The following is a 19,153-nucleotide window of genomic DNA, read 5'->3' as shown; positions in this document are numbered from 1 at the left end:
TATTTATTTTGTAAAAAAGTACCGTTTATGTGTAATGTGTCTTCGTGCATGACCTTGACCATGGTAGTGCAGTAATGTCGAGCTTTGTTTACTGGCTATCTGTGAATAAAGAGATACAACAGGACAGAGCTGTTATTCATTGCGAAGATTTTATCTGAGCAATTGATGCCGAGACACTCTGAGTCGTGCGGTGTATGGGACACGAGTGCTCGTTACTTAGAGAGCCGGGTGCAGCTGCGTGCCTAACGCTGGCAACCTGCTAGCCGACAGCTTGGAAGAGGTGCACGGCAGAGATCGGCTCGCAAAACTTCAAGACTCGACCTCAGGTCGCTACAATATTAATTTATTATCTATGGGCGGAACCACGGGCTGGGCCACTCAGAGGTAGATTCTGGGCCGCATGCGGGCCGCCAATTGAATAGCCCTGGTCAAGTAACTGATTTTCTATCTATAATAACTAAGCACCAAACCGTCTCCCACCTGCACCCCGCATACTCTACTATATACTATCTTTTTAAATACAATCGCTTTCTCTAACGGACAAGCACCCTGACACCTGTCGCATGGCTCGCAGAGCCCCCTAGTAAATATTAAAATAATGTACTTCGTAGTCCTGGGACCAGATGTTTACAGTGTCCCACTCCTCCTTTTTGAACTTTAAATATGTCAAAGTCATCGTTCCACTTTTGTATCTGCGCAGGCTGCTAGCCTGACTTTTGAGTTTGGGGCTAGGCTACCTGGGGTGAGACCTATTCAGGGAACCTGAAGACAGGTTTGGAAATTTAGTGTTTTGAGGTGTGCATTCTCTTTTTTGGTAGGAATCAGAAGAGGCAGAAGTGGGTGTGTCTGAGTAGTAATAAGACAAGCATAATTTGTAGACAGAAAAGGGCAATCAGTGAAATAATGAACAAGAAATGGAAACAGTTATAGTATACCCAATGATTCATCCCTAACAGAAGTGTTTTCTTTTTATTTAATCTGTTGAACAGTAGTTTTGTGAATTTTGTTATTGAATTTGCTTTCTTTCAATCTGTGTTTTATCATTCTTTTTTATTATCTTGTTTACTAAGTACAGTATTTCATATTGTATGCTAATTTTAGTAGGTATTGTTTTTGTGATGATCTTGGTCCTCTTTGTGTTAAACTACAGGATCATGAAGCTGTAGGATCACCACCAGGCCTTTATAAACATGTAGCAAATTCAGGGTCTCTGACTGAGGCATTGATGTGTCACTTGTAAGCTTGTAAAGTTTTTTGAAGTATGACTTTGGATTTGATTTTGTAAGTACTTTTTCTGAATTTTCTTTGGTGTATTAGACCAGCCTCCTCTGCATCATTTTTTTTATTCTATGGACAGCTTTAGTAAACCTCCATATTGTCCACACAATCATAGTTTGCTAACCCTTGCCAAGAGTGGTTGGGCTAGTGCATAGTTCACTCTGCCTTCCTGTGTGAAATATGCCAGGAAAATATGAGAAACCACTGAGAAAACAGTTTAGAATTTGAGATGCTTCAGAGCATCAGGGGACATCCCTGAAGGTTTTCAGAACTTCAAGGGAACCAAGCAAGTCCAGGAAGGTATGAGAACAGCAGAGAGGATAGTCTCTTCTCATGATTCCACCAGTGCAATATAAAGAAGAACTAGGAGGGAGAAATGACAGTTCACATGATGATCTTACACCTTCCTATCAGTTTTGCGGCACTAATAATTTGAAGAAAGAAGGCAAATTCATCTTTTTTCTTGGCATAGGGTGGGACTCTTCCAGAGAGAAATCAATTACATCCCAATTTTAACAGTCTCATTATGCAAATTTGGGAATGGATGCTTGTGAATTGGGTTATCCTTTAGATATTTTTGAACTACTGCAAGTACCTGGCTCTGATAACTTAGAAACATTTTTTCAATGAATGGTTAAACAAATGCCTACAACATGACAGGGGTTAAAACTTGACAGAAAACAATCTGGTATCTAGGATTCTCTATTGCTCTCAACTGGTTACATTAGGATAAATGAGAATCCATCTAAAGCGCCATTTAAAAGTTATTAAATTTTTCTGTTTATGTTATCTTCATTATTTAGTCAATGCACCATATCTGACTGAGTTTTTAAGTTTGACTGGGCTAGGATGAGAATGCATGAGGTTCTCCTCCTGAACAGCAAAACAGTCAATTTTATATAGGTGAGGTATTAAAAGAGCAAAAGTTCCCACTGAATTTTAGAACCAAAATCACAGAAGAAATAACTTAAATACTTTTAAAATTCAAAGCCAGAGAATGACATGTGAAATGCAGACCAACATCTGTAAAACTCCCTCCCTAGTAGCACTTATGTTTCTCATGAGATTCTAGAAATGTTCTTATATTTAGCAGAAGTCAAAACTGTCAGCTTCTTGATGAGGCTGATAACCACACATGATCATGGAACGGCTTTGGAGCTCAGCTACTTGGTTCAAACAAACTTCAACAATGAGTTTTCCCTCTGTACTTGAGTGGTTCACGTACTGGAGCAAGAAAACATAAGCCAGCTCAGTGAAGAGAACAGGCTGATAGATTTCTGTTTATTTTAACTTAAAAGCATAAGAAATATCCATGACAGGATTTCACTATTTTGTCCAAGATTTTTTTTTTTTATTAATTTTATTACAATCCATACAAAGCAATCAAGTTTTTACAATAAGAAGAATTGAGTTAAGAACAGATCGATCCCCACCCCGAGAGAGAGAGCAAGCCAAACGGCGTAAAATTTAAGGCTTGTAAACATACCTAAATTAATAAATTCTCTGTGCTTTATAAACTTATTTTAAAATATTACTGATTAGATCCTGCCATGTTTTGAAAAAAGTCTGTATGGATCCTCTAACTGAGTATTTGATTTTTTCCAATTTCAAATAATATAACACATCGGTTTCCCACTGACTTAAAAGAGGAGAGTTTGGTTTCTCCAGTTTATCAGAATGAGTCTGCGTGCCAAGAGTGTAGTGAATGCAATCACAATTAGTTTGTCCTTCTCCACTTTAAGCCCCTCTGGAAGAACCCCAAACACAGCTGTTAATGGGTTAGGAGGGATTGTGAGTCCAAGGCTATCTGAGAGGTAATTAAAAATTTTTGTCCAGAATAATGTTAATTTGGTGCAGGCCCAGAACATGTGAGGCTGGGGCTTGGTTGCAACGTTCGCAGGTTGGATCCTGCCCTGGAAACATTTTGGAGAGTTTTAGTCGAGACAGATGTGCTCGATATATAATTTTGAGTTGTATAATTGTATGCTTTGCACATATGGAGCTCGAGTGAATTCTCTGCATTGCTACTTTCCACTCCTTTTCTGATATATTAATTGAGAGATCTTTTTCCCCAGTGTCCTCTTGGATCTTTGAAAGGAACAGATTGTAAAATGATTTTATATATCATTTTATATGTCGAGATGGAGTCTAATTCCTTGAGATTGAGCAATATTTTTTCCAGCATGGATGAGGGTGCAAGATAAGGAAAATCTGGAAGGTTCTGTTTAACAAAGTTCGTGATTTGAAGATAGTGAAAGAAATGTGTAGCTGGAATGTTAAATTTGGAATGTCCAAGTTAATTTTTGATTTGCTCATTTTGGTATAGATACTACAAAAACATTTTACTTTTGAGCAAATTACTACTTTTCTCTTTACAATGACCTCCATTCACAGAATATTCACACACTCCAATGTGATCAAATATTATGCCAGATTCCTTTTTTGAACCATTACTGCACACAGCCATGACAGGGAATCATGTTGGTTTTTCAAGAATACCAAAAAAAAGTTAGCTTATACATCTAGGTATCCTGTCTGGAGTTAGTTCATGTGTTGTGTCAAATCACCGGAATCCCATAACTGACTAAGCAGCTCCACAACATACAATGCCTATTAAAAGTTGTGAGCAATGCCACATGGGATGTCACTCTGGCTGGAGTGGAACTGAGATCCTTACCCAGCCAGGGCAACTAGGACATTGCACAGGACATTGTCTCCCTTGAAATGCTAGATGGCACAACCAACTGGGTTATGGTACAAACAAGGATTCCCCAGGGCACATTGGTAAATGGAGTTCATTCGCTCAGCCCTGTGGGTGCCGTCAAGGAGTGCTGAAGGAATTAGCGAGCCCTACTTTGGCTCCAGCCTTACCTAGAAGTTCTCCCGGGTGTCACATAAAAGGAATTACCTGCTGCAGTTCGATAAGCCAGAGTTGGGAGGAGGAGGAGGACAAAGCTTGAGTGGAGGAGAGAAGGAAAAGAGATGACAGACAGATTACAGTGTTGCAGAAAGAATTAGAGTGTGTTGGGGTTCTGAAACACTTACTTGGAAGAGTTTCCCATAATAAAAATCTCTCTTCATTGGTGAACTTGTGTCTAAGCCTTTTGTGTTTGGAGTTTGGGGAGCTGCAGCGCCCCTTGAGGACCACAAAGCATTCTTGGATGTTTTCACATTTTATTGTTATACAGCACTGAAACAAGGTGAATTTAATTTGGCTTTTTTTGACACTGATCAACAAGAATAAATTCTTCAATGTCAAAGGGGAACAATTTCTGCCAGGTAATCTAAATTAATTCCAAATGTAAAACACAAAATAACTGACTACATAAATATTGACTGCAAACACCACCTAACCCTCAACATAAAATAAATATTTATAAGACACAACCTTGTCAGCCATGACTGCCTTGAGACTGTCTGCACAGGTCCCTACCACCTTTAGACATCTGGACACTGCACCTTTTTCCCATTGTTCTTTCCAAAACTGTTCAAGCTTTGTAAGGTTGCATAGGGATCATAAGTAAACAGTCTTTGTCAAGTCCAGCCACAAATTCTCAACTGGAGGTCTGGACACTGACTCGGCCATTCCTGGACTTTAACATCGTTATTTTTAATCCATTATTGTGTAAGTTTGGCTTTATGCTTGGGACCTTTGTCATACTGGAAAACAAATTTTCTCCCAAGGTGCAGGTTTCTTGTATGCTACATCAAGTTTTCCTCCAGCCTTTCCCTGTATTTTAATGCATTAATTCTACCATCACAAGCCTTCCTGGACCTGCTGCAGGGCCCCACAGCCTGATGCTGCCACGACTTTGCTTCACAGTGGGATGGTTTGCTTTTGAAAATGTCCAGTACACCAAACATGGTGTTTAGTCTGGTGGCCAAAACACTCTATTTTGCTTACATCAGACCACAGAACTTTCTTTGATTGGACTTCAGAGTCTGCCATATGCCTTCTAACAATCTCTAGCCAAGACATCATAAATATTTTTATTTTTTAACAGCAGTTTTCTCTTTGCCACTTTCCCATAAAGCTGTAACTGGTTAAGCTCCAGAGCAATGTTATTGGATTCACAGTCTCTCTAATCTTATCTAATGAAGCCAGTAACTCCTTCAGAGTTATCATTGATATCATGGTTGCCCACCTCACCGGTCTTCTTATTCTTCTGTTTCAGACAACCTGCTCCAGACAGATTTGCAGCTGTGCCATACTCTTTCCATTTCTTAATGACTGATTTCATTGGATATTCAGTGTCTTGGATATTTTCTTTTGCCCATCCTGACTTGTACTTTCCAATTACCTTTTTTCATGGAGTTGCTTGGAGTGTTCTTTAGTCTTCATTGTGCACATTAGGCTGCCACAAGTTGACTCACCACATACACTCCATTTAAATAATTATGAGTCTTCTAGAACCAATTGGCTATACCAGTAAAGATTCTGAAATGTCATATTAAAGAGGTCAACTCTCTGGCAATCAATTAGTTTGTGCTGTATATGTGTAGTTAATTTTGAGCACTTTGAAGATATCTGCTTTCTATTTTACATTAAAGAGTCTTTCTGTGGATTAATATTTATAAAGCCGAACGAAATCCACTGTGCTTTAACATTGCACAACAATAAAAAGTGAACATTTTCAAGGGGGTGAATACTTTTAATAGGTGTTGTAGACTGAAAAAAAGAATTTCAAAGTCTACTTTTCAAACAACTAAGGATAGTTACAGTTAGGTCCATAAATATTTGGACAGAGACAACTTTTTTCTAATTTTGGTTCTGTACATTACCACAATGAATTTTAAATGAAAAAACTCAGATGCAGTTGAACTGCAGACTTTCAGCTTTAATTCAGTGGGTTGAACAAAAAGATTGCATAAAAATGTGAGGCAACTAAAGTATTTTTTAACACAATCCCTTGATTTCAGGGGCTCAAAAGTAATTGGACAATTGACTCAAAGGCTATTTCAAGGGCAGGTGTGGGCAAGTCCGTCATTAGGTCATTATCAATTACGCAGATAAAAAGGCCTGGAGTTGATTTGAGGTGTGGTGCTTGCATGTGGAAGATTTTCCTGTGAACAGACAACATGCGGTCAAAGGAGCTCTCCATGCAGGTGGAAGAAGCCATCCTTAAGCTGCGAAAACAGAAAAAACCCATCCGAGAAATTGCTACAATATTACGAGTGGCAAAATCTACAGTTTGGTACATCCTGAGAAAGAAAGCAAACACTGGTGAACTCAGCAACGCAAAAAGACCTGGACGTCCACGGAAGACAACAGTTGTGGATGATTGCAGAATCATTTCCATGGTGAAGAGAAACCCCTTCACAACAGCCAACCAAGTGAACAACACTCTCCAGGGGGTAGGCGTATTGATAAAATAGTCAACCATAAAGAGAAAACTGCATGAAAGTAGGTGCAAGCCACTAATAAGCCTCAATAATAGAAAGGCTAAATTGGACTTGGGTAAAGAACATCTAAAAAAGGCAGCACAGTCCTGGAAAAACATTCTTTGGACAGATGAAACCAAGATCAACCTCTACCAGAATGATGGCAAGAAAAAAGTATGGAGAAGGCGTGGAACAGCTCATTATCCAAAGCATACCACATCATCTGTAAAACACGGTGGAGGCAGTGTGATGGCTTGGGCGTGCATGGCTGCCAGTGGCACTGGGACACTAGTGTTTATTGATGATGTGACACAGGACAGAAGCAGCCGAATGAATTCTAAGGTGTTCAGAGACATACTGTCTGCTCAATTCCAGCTAAATGCAGTCAAATTGGCTGGGTGGCATTTCATGATACAGATGGACAACGACCCAAAACGTACAGCCAAAGCAACCCAGGAGTTTATTAAAGCAAAAAAGTGGAAAATTCTTGAATGTCCAAGTCAGTCACTTGATCTTAACCCAATTAGGCATGCATTTCACTTGTTGAAGACTAAACTTCAGACAGAAAGACCCACAGACAAACAGCAACTGAAAGCTACTGCAGTAAAGGCCTGGCAGAGCATTAAAAAGGAGGAAACCCAGCCTCTGCTGATGTCCATGAGTTCAAGACTTCAGGCTGTCATTGCCAGCAAAGTTTTTTTCAACCAAGTATTAGAAATGAACATTTTATTTCCAGTTATTTAATTTGTCCAATTACTTTTGAGCCCCTGAAATGAAGGGATTGTGTTAAAAAAATGCTTTAGTTGCCTCACATTTTTATGCAAACTTTTTGTTCAACCCACTGAATTAAAGCTCAAAGTCTGCACTTCAACTGCATCTGAGTTGTTTCATTTAAAATTCATTGTGGTAATGTACAGAACCAAAAATAGAAAAATGTTGTCTCTGTCCAAATATTTATGGACCTAACTGTAAGCTTGATGCTTTGTCCTCTTGTAAATCAATGGTATCTTCAAATGAGATTCTTCTTTGTCATCCACGCCCTGCTACAGAACTACCACGGCTCTGAATCATGCTCTGTTGAGGCTCTTTGTCAAGCCTAATCATAAATCACCTTTGGTTTTAATATTCAAATTGAAAAAATGAAGATAAAGTTGAAAATGAAGATCCAACTGTTGCCTCTGTATGTAAAAAATAAAAAACCTTTCCAGTTCCACATGTGTTTTCTGTTCAGTGCTGCTATACATGACTATAGCTGTCAGAAAAAAGATCTATGGCCTGCTAAAGACCCAATGGTAAAATGAACGGGGCTAATAAAGACTTGGATCTGGGTGGAGATCAAGTGGGTGAAACAGCTTTTAATAAGGAGAGCCTAAGATGTACGAGATTACCGAAAATCAAAGAAAAGGCCATCACCATAAAAAGCTTGGCTTCTACAGTATAAGATTCTGGGACCAAATCTGAGGTGTTCTCACAATTAGCAAGAGCATCGCAGACAGTACTTTGCAGCTTGAAAGTTGGAGTGACCTGTTAGAAAGGCAGTGACACCACCGTACTTTACATATAGTGTCACACATGTGCGTCAGTGGATCACTCTCCAGGCTCATCTCTGGTATGTACTACCACCCCGGGTCTAGAGGGGGTGCTGGCATAACTATGTCCTTTTCTGTTCCTCCTACAGTACTAAGAAGATGCCCAGTGAGGTCCCCCACCTATTAATCACAAGGCTGCTGTTACTCTGTAAAAACAGCACAACGCAGGGCGGAGCTGCTGTCTGGTGACTGACAAAAACCCTACAATAAAGCCTGATGGCTCCTTTGGAGTACAACAAGCTTTTTGTTCAATTTTGTGCCACAGAGCTCCTAATTTTTTTCTTTCATTTCATTTAACAGGGACAACTAGGTTGACGCCCTAACATTTCTTCCTTGTTGTTGTTTCTCACATGACCACAACAGCTTAGAGGTTTTTAAGAAACACAGAACAAACAAACTTGTACTATTTTGACCAGCTTTGTGCTACATGCAATCGGATAGAATTTTTAGAGCAGTATTCTCCATATATATTGCTTGATTAATCATTTAGTATTATGTGCAATTTCTATCTTATATTATAATGTCCTTATTAGCTATCTGAAATGTTTTAATAGATCATAAAAATCCCTTGGAGCCCCCTGTCATCACATTGTCCATTCCCTAGTTTAAACATAACCAAAAATCACCATAATATCCATTTTTCTGTCCTACTAGGGCATTTCTTGGTTGCTAATTCTAGAAATGAGCAGCCCAGTATTCATGAATACAATAAGAATATTGAATATGCTTTTTCTCACTGTTTCAAAAAAGAAAAAGAACACTTTGTGTTACTACACTAGCTCTTACATACATTTCATTCAGGAAAGAGCTATGAAAGGCTTCAGTGAAAGGCTTTTTGAACAGCATCAGTACTTTTTCTTATACCATAGTGAGCAGAGCAGCAGATGGTACTCCAGGTGCTATGACCTGCCTTTGTACAACTTGAACATTGCATCTTCTTACTTGTGCTCATCTATTATGGATTTCATTAGTCAGGATTCTGCCTACACTGAAGTGACTATGGAACTGGATACTAAGCCACCAGGTTGCCTGTTCAGTTCCTGCCATCAAACCACTGTGAGGAAGTGACTTAACCTACCCTTATATCAAATATTAGAATATGTAAACAGATGTAAAGTGTTTTGATATGGATTTTTCTATATAAAGACAATGCACAAAATAAAAGGGTGGTTCTTACTTGCCCCATTCAATCCCCTGCACTTAGTGACGTTAAACCTTATCTGATGCATGTCTGCCCACTCAAATCCCTGTAGCCTTAAAATCTTTCTTTCCTAAAGGCAAAAGTTGTTTTGTAACTGCTTCATCTGCCACACCTCCTCCTCCTTTTGATTATCATCCACTTCAATAAATGAATATGCGTATTCATCCTGATTCTATATCTCTGCCATTCCAAAAGATGGTCCATCACAAACATTTTTAGCGATAAAATGCATTGCGTTTCTCATTCCAATAGTTCACACATCACAATTATTAACGCTGTTGTTTTGAATTCCATACCAAATAGCATGTAACAGAGACCTGAATAATAGTAGTACCGTGCCAGACCAGTGGGTGGCGAACTGCACCGACTTTCTCTCTCAATCCTCTGCAGACCATCCACAGGAAATCCTGCTAGGTTCCCGGCACCAGTGTCATCGATGGCATCATTTCCGGTACCGGCGTTATTGATGATGTCACTTCTGAATCTGAAGATGCCACTTTCGGTTCCGGTCCAGATGACATCATTTCCTGTCCCGGCCTTTAAAGCTGCCATATTCTCACTCAAATCAGATCTGTTCTGGACACAAACTTGAAAACAGCTCATCAAAAACAACCCTTTTTGCAGCCAGGGCACAATATACAGGTGGCTGCTCAAACCTTTTTGATGTCTTCGTGTTATTCTTGCGACAATTGATTTCAGTCTGTCATAGATGGATAGCACAGTTATACATTAAATAATCTTATGATGCTTTTTATTATTAGAAACAGTAATCCTGAAGTATTAGAATATCATCCATAAAAGGCAACATAGAAAACCTGCTACAAGTAATACTGTTCATACTTTCGTAAATGAATAATTACTGCGTTGGGTGACATGGTGGTGCAGAGGATGACCTAGTTGATACAGTGTTCTAGAATCAAAACCCATGTTCAGTGGTTGTCCTTGTAGAGTTTTAATCGTCTCATACTTTCATGGCTTTTGCACCAGGCACTCCTGTTTTCCCCCTACACCTATAAAGATGTGTTCATGTGTTAGATTTGCTGGTTATTATAAATTTGACTGGTGTGTGAATATGTATATATTCATGAGGGGACCCAAAGGTAGACTATTGCTCTGTCCAGTGCCTGATACTTTTAGGGTAAATTCTAATCCTCCATGACTCTGACATGGGTTAAGCAGATCTGAGTGTTATTTACTTAGTTGACAGGTTTCTAATCTCATTAAGCTCTTGTTTAATATTTTCACTTGTACAACTGAGCAATATTTATTTTATTGCTTATGGTGCTATCATGAAGAACACCACCTCAAAGCAATTCTGTTACTCATACAGTGGCTTATATTTTCTGAAGCTGTGTATATCATATCAACATGAGAAATGTAATTTTCTTATTTACTCCATTATGTTATATTCATTTTATTACTCCATAAAGAGCAGGCACCATCACAGAGCAAATAAAATTACAATATAGTATAACACTGACGAACTCGGGAATGCAATATTTTTTATTACAATAAAAACAAATAAGTAGTGATGACAAGGCAGTATAATGAACCTGGAAAATGGAAAATAAGGTATGGAAAAAGAGAACTCAATTGAAAATGGAAACTTCAAACTTCACTCAAATTGAAATCATCTTTGAGTAGCATTGCGGGGCACAGGGTGAAGTGGACAGATGTCCAGTGGGTAGTCCACTGGCAGGCTGCCTGTTCTCCGACTGGTCTCCAAAAAAAGGCAAAGGTGCCTTGATGGAGTGCTGCACACCCACTAATTTCTTGTAGTGGGTTGGCAGCTAGTTGGCTGAGGTCTCTAGGACTCTGACCAAATCTGAATCCTCATATGTGATATAATCTATTCTTGCACTTTGTTTTGCAGCTTGTACTATTACTATTCTACTATTATATTATATTCTTGAGGTGGCAATGATAGATTGACCATCTAGATTTGTGAAGTAGATTACTTGTTTTCTGTTTTGTGTATTGTATTTACTCCATTTTTTAACACAACCTACCTGGAAAGGGGTCTTGCTCTCTCTTAATTGCCTTTCCCAAGATTTCTTCCATTTTTTTACCCTGAAACAATTTTTTTTGTCTTCTTAGGTGAGGCTGGGGGTGCTGTCAAAACCAGGGCCTGTTAAAGCCCATTTCGGCACTCATTCTGTGTTGTGCTATTCAGAAAATAAATTGTTGTTGTTGTGGTCATCCATATTATTTACCCTTGTGTTAAGAGGGATGAGGAGTTCAGGAAGAGGTGTAACAATTTTACTGTTTAAAAAGCTTCAGATAAGTGCTTGATTCTGGCTGTTTAGATATGACATCGAGTATAATAAACAGCAAGGTTTAAGTACTCTGAAGAGCTTTATTTTAGATAGCAGCTGTAAAATCTGGCATGATAAAGGAGGGGAGTGTATATCTGTAGGAAGCCTTGATAGTTTGAGAGGTGATAGTTAGAGATAGGAGTGGGAAGATAATACTCCCCAAGGATTCCAGTGGGTTGCAGGTGGTCCAAAATGGGGAGTAGAAAGACAGCAAGCATGGGTGTTGCCATGAAGACCTGGCCCCTTATGGTTCAAGAATGGATCAGAGGTGTAGGAACACATTAGGTAGAGCTTTAATATCTCTCTATTATACTAATAAAATCCTGTGACGAGACAAGACTTTTTGGAAGATTTTTTCAAGTCCTGAGAGTCGAGACTTTGGCCATGAGATGTTTTTAAGTCACGCCCTCCTCTCCACCATAGAAAGCCATGCACACGGTACTCTCACTTCTCAGTCGTGTAAATGCTTTTGACTGACACAGTTCTTGTTCCCACAAAACAAGACATTTCAACATGAAGGGTTACCAACAGTAAAATTGAGTACATGGGCAATCCTAGCACCAAGAAATTATGAAGTCAAACGAAATAATGCCAAAAGTGACGATTGGTTACACTGCAAATTGGTTAAATGCATATCAATAGACTATGCTGAAACAGTTGGTGGTGATCGTGTGGAAGATGAAAACATCAATTTACAATATTCCGAAGAATATCTACAACCTTTAACACCGTCCGGTCTTCCTCAGCACGAATTACTGTAGAAAGAACAGTGTATCCAAAAAAGGTAATGTAGTACATCTTCAGGGGATAACATTAGACAACAAAGGATATCTTGCTTTGCCATTCATATTAAAATGTTAAGTTTCCAGTTAGAATAGCTTTTGCAAAGACAACTTACAAATCTCAGAGCCAAACATTCGAAAAAGTCATTTTATTTAACAGAGAGAAAGAAACGAAATTCAAACACGTGCAGATATACGTGGCATTGTCACGATGAAAGTGCAAACACAGAATCAAAATTCAATGCGATACTGATGAAAATGTAATTCAAAAAATTGTTTTTACCTAAGTTTTACAGTAAAAGTGCAAGTTTAAAAAGTTTTTGCGTTTTAAATTCAAAGCCAAACAGAACGAAATCCTATTACACAATGAATAACTCTAACACAACATGAAACAATTTACATTCAAATTATTAAGTTTTAATATTTTTTAATATGGTTATTTACTTGCTGTAATGTAAAATAGTTAGTAAATTGTACATCTGCATCCCCATATGCGAGCGGCAGAACCGCAAAGATGCTAGCGCATTACGCAAGCATGGGGGTTGGAGAGTGAAGTGAGCAGGGGGCAAATCCCCTTGTATTCCATATTAAAATGTAGGGTCGACCCAATCTCATGATGGGATATGAAAGGTACCTTCTTGACAGAGGTTCACAGGATATGGAGTCAAAAGGAAGGAACTGGTGGGAAGAAAAGAAGCCAGCCCAGAGAATGGGAGACAGAGAGGAAGAGATGGCAGGTAAAGGGAGTAGGCAGTATACTAATGGAATGCAGGTGAGCAAACCAACCACACATAAAAAAAGACTTTAAGCTGCAGTTATAGGTAAAAATGGCTCTGGGTTTACTGTTTTGCATTTGCTTGTGTTTTTTTACATTTTGTTTTGTTAATCTTCATTAATAAAATCCTTTTCACCAGAAATCCACCTCATCTGTCTGGATTTTGGAATGTTAAACTTATACTGATGGTCCACGATAGGCAGTAACTTTGTTTAACTGACTCACATTATTTTCAAGTCAATAACCTGAAACTGAAAGCATACATGGAGTCTTTTGTACCTTTATGATACCCCAAATGGTTGAAAACCCCACTAATCTCCACATGTGACTCCTGGTACATTTATTTCCCTTTGATGTGGCTTTTGCTTCACTTCAATGCAAAAATGGCCTAGTGTAAATATGTAAATTTGAGAAATGAGTTATTTCATTAAGAACAGATGTGGAGATAGTATATTACATTTATGCATACAATTGCACCTATTGGTTTTGATGTTAAAAATTCAAGAGGGCCAGAAGATTGTGTTTTGTTATAGATCAGCATGAATGGCTTGTACCAAACCTGGAGATACCTTAAAATGTGTTGATAGTGGTGGGGTAACTAAGACAAAGATGTGAAATAAAAGACGCGTTAAGTACAATGCCCTTCATACACAACTCCTTATGATGAATGCTGCAGTACAGTGAAACACAGTAGAGTCCACTTGAGAGATTTAAGTCTGGATGACACAGTCATTGAAAACCTTTACTTAAATATTAAGTCTGACAGAGCTTCCCAAAAAGACTAACATAAAAACTGATGGACTAAAAGAAGGTTTATAATTTGTTTTGTATACATAGGAAGGCAGTGTAATGATTTAAGGCACAGGAATTTAAGTCACAAACCTGCTGATTCAATTCTGACCTCTAATTCACAGTGTGACACTGAGTAAATCATTCAGTCTGTCTGTGCAATTGTAAAAGATTTATGCGTACAAAGTTATAATAACTATTTATATGATAAGACAAATTGGATAAAGGTGTCAACCAAATACATAATAATAATAAATATAATATATAAACTTTAAAAAGTTGAGAAGACCAGAGTTGGAACACCATATTACTGGATTAAATAGGGTAAGTAATTTAGTTACTGTTGGAATTCTGGGGTGTTGGTGTTGACAGCTTTCTAAATTAATGGCAGAGTTTCATGCTTCATTCTGTGTCTGGCAGTAAGCCAGTGCAGCCGAGCCAGCTAAGGTGTGATGTGAATACTGTGTTTGATTCGGGTAAGGACTCTAGGGGGCTGCATATTGAACTTCCGGCTGTCTACTGATCATGACAGAAGATTTATGAGAGATGATAAAGTGATTTAAAAAGACTTCAAAATTTGACAAGGAGACACTGGGCCAGACCCTAGTGATTTTATGAAATTGGTAGAATGAAGTTTTGAATACAGCCAAAATCTGTGACTAAACCATCCACATACAGTATTTTTTCTATCTGCTTATTCCATTTCAACGTGACTCAAATGAGCCAGGACAACAGTCTCACATTTAAGGTCAGCAAAGCCATGGAAATGATCTTAGGCATCAAGAAATAGAAAGCACAATACACTGCCATGTACATATCAGGGGATGAAGTTAAAAAGGTTGGGCAGAAGGAAATTTCATGGAGTGACCATCGCTGATGAACTGAAGTGGGCACAACACATTTCAGTTATTGTGAAAAAGGCTCACCAGTGCCTCTGCTTCCTCAGAAATCTGAGGGAAGCAAACATACCTCCATTTGTTCTCAGGAACTTCTTCAGTTGCAAAATACTGGCTGTAGATTCAAGGATGATTTGTTCCAACAGACCATAATAGCAGAAGGTCAAATATTGTGACATGACAAACAATTGATTCTATATGTGTATATATATACACACACAAACACAAGTGCATTGAGAAAGTATGAAAGGGCTTGTGATTATATGTCTTTTGTTGCTATTGTATTATTGTCAAACAGTTCTGAGGAGACATGCAAGTAAGAATTTCACCATACTATGTACAGATGACAAACAACTTGGGAGACACTATGAGGTTTAGCAGTCATTAGGAAATGCATATTAAAAAACACAGTTTATGTATGCTGTACATATGCACTTTGTTAAACAATATGCATTATTATATAGCTGCATGGAGCTGAAGGGTATCCCAGCAGAAAGACAACAACCAACTCTGCTTAGAATTCTAGTCCATTACCACAAGTACTCTGACAACATACTCCCAGAGGTCCTGTTTTGCCCCTTTTGAGCCACCAGTTAACTTAACAACTTCTTTATATATATGGGAGGAATCCAGAATTACCAGGAAAATACCCATGAACACAGAAAGAAGGTACTAGCTGCACACAGACGGTGATTAGGCCCTGTGATCCACGAGGCTGTGGGGCCGCAATACTAGCCAGCGAGTTGCCCCTAAAGCAAAACACACATCTTTCCATTTAATAACCCCACTTATCCAGGGTAGGGTCATGACAAGCCAGAGCCTTTTCCAGGAAAAAATGAGTTCCATTGTTTTTTTTTTGTTTTTTTTAACTAAACAATATCATATCTTTTGTGGTTCTCTTTTCTTGTAAGATTAGGATATGACCCAGTGTTCCTTTCAGATACTGCTCTTTCCTTGAACTCTCATGAAAAACAAGCCACTTTATAGAGAATGAGATGGTGGCATGATAAACTAACTTAGGAAGCTAAATTGAAACTGATTCTTCTTCTGGCATTAGTAATAAAATGTCCCCTTTCCGGCTATAAATGTTCAAGCTGAAGTCAAGCCCTAAAGCTTCTGAAGTCTGCATAAACTAAAATGAATATGCTGCACAGATACATGGAACCTTACAAAATTGTGTCTTGAGGGGTCAGTTCTGGACTGTAATTTATTGGCTGATGAGGGAAGGCTCAGGTCCACAGACAGCTACAATCTACCATTAGTTCCATATGCCTGCAAAGTTTTGCTTATTATTTCTGGCTCCATGTCCAGCCAACATGTTTGGAATCAGCAGTAAAGTTTTTAAGCACAAAGACTTGTGGGAACTGCGAAAATCAACAGAATGGCCAAATCCCAGTTCAAAGATGCCTGCATAATTCACACTTCAGTAGAATATGTCACACATAGGGTTGCCAAAATCAGCCCTTGGAGGCTTCTGTCTGACCCGCCACAAGCCACTCCTGAGACTTTATTGTGATCAGGGATCTCCTTATTTTTGTTTTTTCACATTTTTGACTGTAACAAGCCAAACGTGATTTGGGCCAACCTCTTATACTGCCTAAAGGGAAATGACATTTAATTGAATATGCTTTTTTGAACTGATAACCATTTTGACAGGTGTGTTTTTTTTATTAACTTTATACTGTTAAATAAGCAATTTCCAGACAACACGTTGTAGTAAGACCTCCAATACTCACTGTAAAAATTATTTTCATATCCCTTGAGCTCATAAGTTAAGTTAGCTCAAAATAATAACAATACATTTTAGGCTCTAAAATTATTATGAATAATCCCAGGGCTGACTGCCATTACTTACTCTCTGTGTTAGTATGAAGGATTTCTGCATTGCTCTGAAAAATATTCATCTACCCCAGTGGTCTCAAACTCCAGTCCTGGAGGGCCACAGTGGCTGTAGGTTTTCATTCTAACCCTTTTCTTAATTATTGACCTGTTTTTGCAGCTAATTAATTTCTTTTGAATTCATTTTAATTGACTTGCTCTTGAAGACTCAGACTCCTTAATTGTTTCTTTTTCCTTAATTAGCAGCCAGACAATAATGAGATACAAAATGAGCCAAATCAAGACCACAAACTGTGTCCATCATATAATATCTGAAAATAAAGAAAGATGAAGGTCTCAGGAATGTTGATCTTCTCAGGTCCTCAAAATATTTCAACAGTGCTCTTAAAAAAAAGAAAAAATCAACAATTTCAGAAATGTTTGCTATTGCAAAACAAGAGCAGGAACAGGCCAATGAATTAAAGAACAGGTTTAATTAACAACCTGAATAAGGGCCTAATTAAGCAACCGGTTGGAGTGAAATTGGTTGGAGTTTCAGGCCCTGACTTCATTGGCCTTCTGTTAGTTGACTCACTTCACATTTCATTATTGTTTGGGTGCCATATAAGGAAAGAAATGAAGCAATTCAGAGGAACTATGGAGAAATTCAGGGGAACAAATCAAAACAAGTCAAATAAAATGAAAGGAAAAGGAATTAATTAATTAGCAGCATAAACTGGTCACCAATTAAGAAAAGCGTAAGCATGAAAACCTGCAGCCACTGCGGCCCTCCAAGAATGGAGTTTGAGACCACTGATCTATCCATCCATATTCTAATTTATGGTTTAGCTTCAGGACAACAAGACAAAAATGAACATGTTTATCTGTATTAGACCTTGACATTCATTTACTTTATTGATGACATTCATTTTTATGTTTATTTGAACATTATTTTATTTCACAATATACATTTGTGAGGAATTTTGTTTTTGGAAATACTTTAATAACAATTGACACCAATCACTTAATGAAATCAAATCATTCATTCAATTATTTAAACCTTTGCCTAGCACAGAACAAATAATCAAAATTCCTATCAGCTTAAACCCTTGTAACTCTATTCATACTAATTGTCTAAACAATTGCAGTCTACTTTTCATTCCTGTCAACACATAAAAACAACTGAATTACTGGGTTTGTGTGGATTTTCTTCTGTGCCTTCAATGTTTCATCCCAAAGATATGCAATTAGGCTTATAAACCATTCTAAACTGGGCCGGTATTAGTGAGATTGGTGTGAATGTACCCTTGCCCTATGATAGACTGATGGTCTGTTCAGAGTTCATCCTCACTTTGTAGATTCCTGTACTGAACTGTATTTTGTGTTGGGCTAAACTGTGTGAAATAATGATGAAATATCAAATTCTGATGGTGGGGTGGCACTGCCAAACTTCACTGGAAGATATTTGTTTTCCAAATGTTTTGTTTTCTGAACAATATTTGGTGATTATGATAGCCAGCTTAAGGCTGGACACAAATATATTTTCAGATTGACTTTATCAATTAGGAATTTGGAGAAACATTGAATTAACTTTTAATTGAATTTAGTGTGTTTAATCTATTAATGATGCTGACAAATTGCATTAGTTCAGCTAATCTAAATATGTTTGGCTGGTGATTTGTGTTTTTACTCTATCTAATCTAATGCTACTTGTTTCAGCATCCAAAAATAGTCGGGCAGCATTTTCCCTGATGCTGCTTTTTCATCGTAGCAATGTCTTGGTGAAACCTTTCACCATGTTTGTCACCCAGATTAAGAGGGAAGAGTATGAATGCAGAAAAATAATCTAGAGCTACATGCTGTACTTCGTGGTTTTGTATGTTTGTAGCATGTTTTCCTAAAAGACAAGCAAGTTCAATGTATGCCAAGCACACCATGGAGTAATTCTGTTAACATTTATTCACATATATTTGGTCTACAATTGCCTAAAATGTACTTAAGGAAAGATTCAATATGTGAATGATGCCACCAAGTGCAAGCAAAAATGAATATCATTGGGGTCATTTACTGGGTCAATCACACAACAATCATACAAGCTGACGTCAAAACATATCAGTTCTACAAATTAACCCCATTTGCCAGGGAAGAGTAAAATAGCATAGTAGTAACTGGTTGACAGTTGGGATTGTATCTTAGAGATTAGTATAACTACTAACCAAAACCAAAAAGCCAATCAAAAGTGGAGGTCAAAGACTCTTTACAATGTCACAAACAAAATGCTCTTGTACTAGACAATCATGAGTTTCTCCTTCCAGTTTTACACAAAGC

Source organism: Polypterus senegalus, chromosome 1 (genome assembly GCF_016835505.1).
Source record: "Polypterus senegalus isolate Bchr_013 chromosome 1, ASM1683550v1, whole genome shotgun sequence".
Taxonomy (NCBI): Eukaryota; Metazoa; Chordata; class Cladistia; order Polypteriformes; family Polypteridae; genus Polypterus; species Polypterus senegalus.
The sequence above is the reverse complement of the archived record's forward strand: the minus strand, read 5'-3'. Positions refer to the sequence as shown.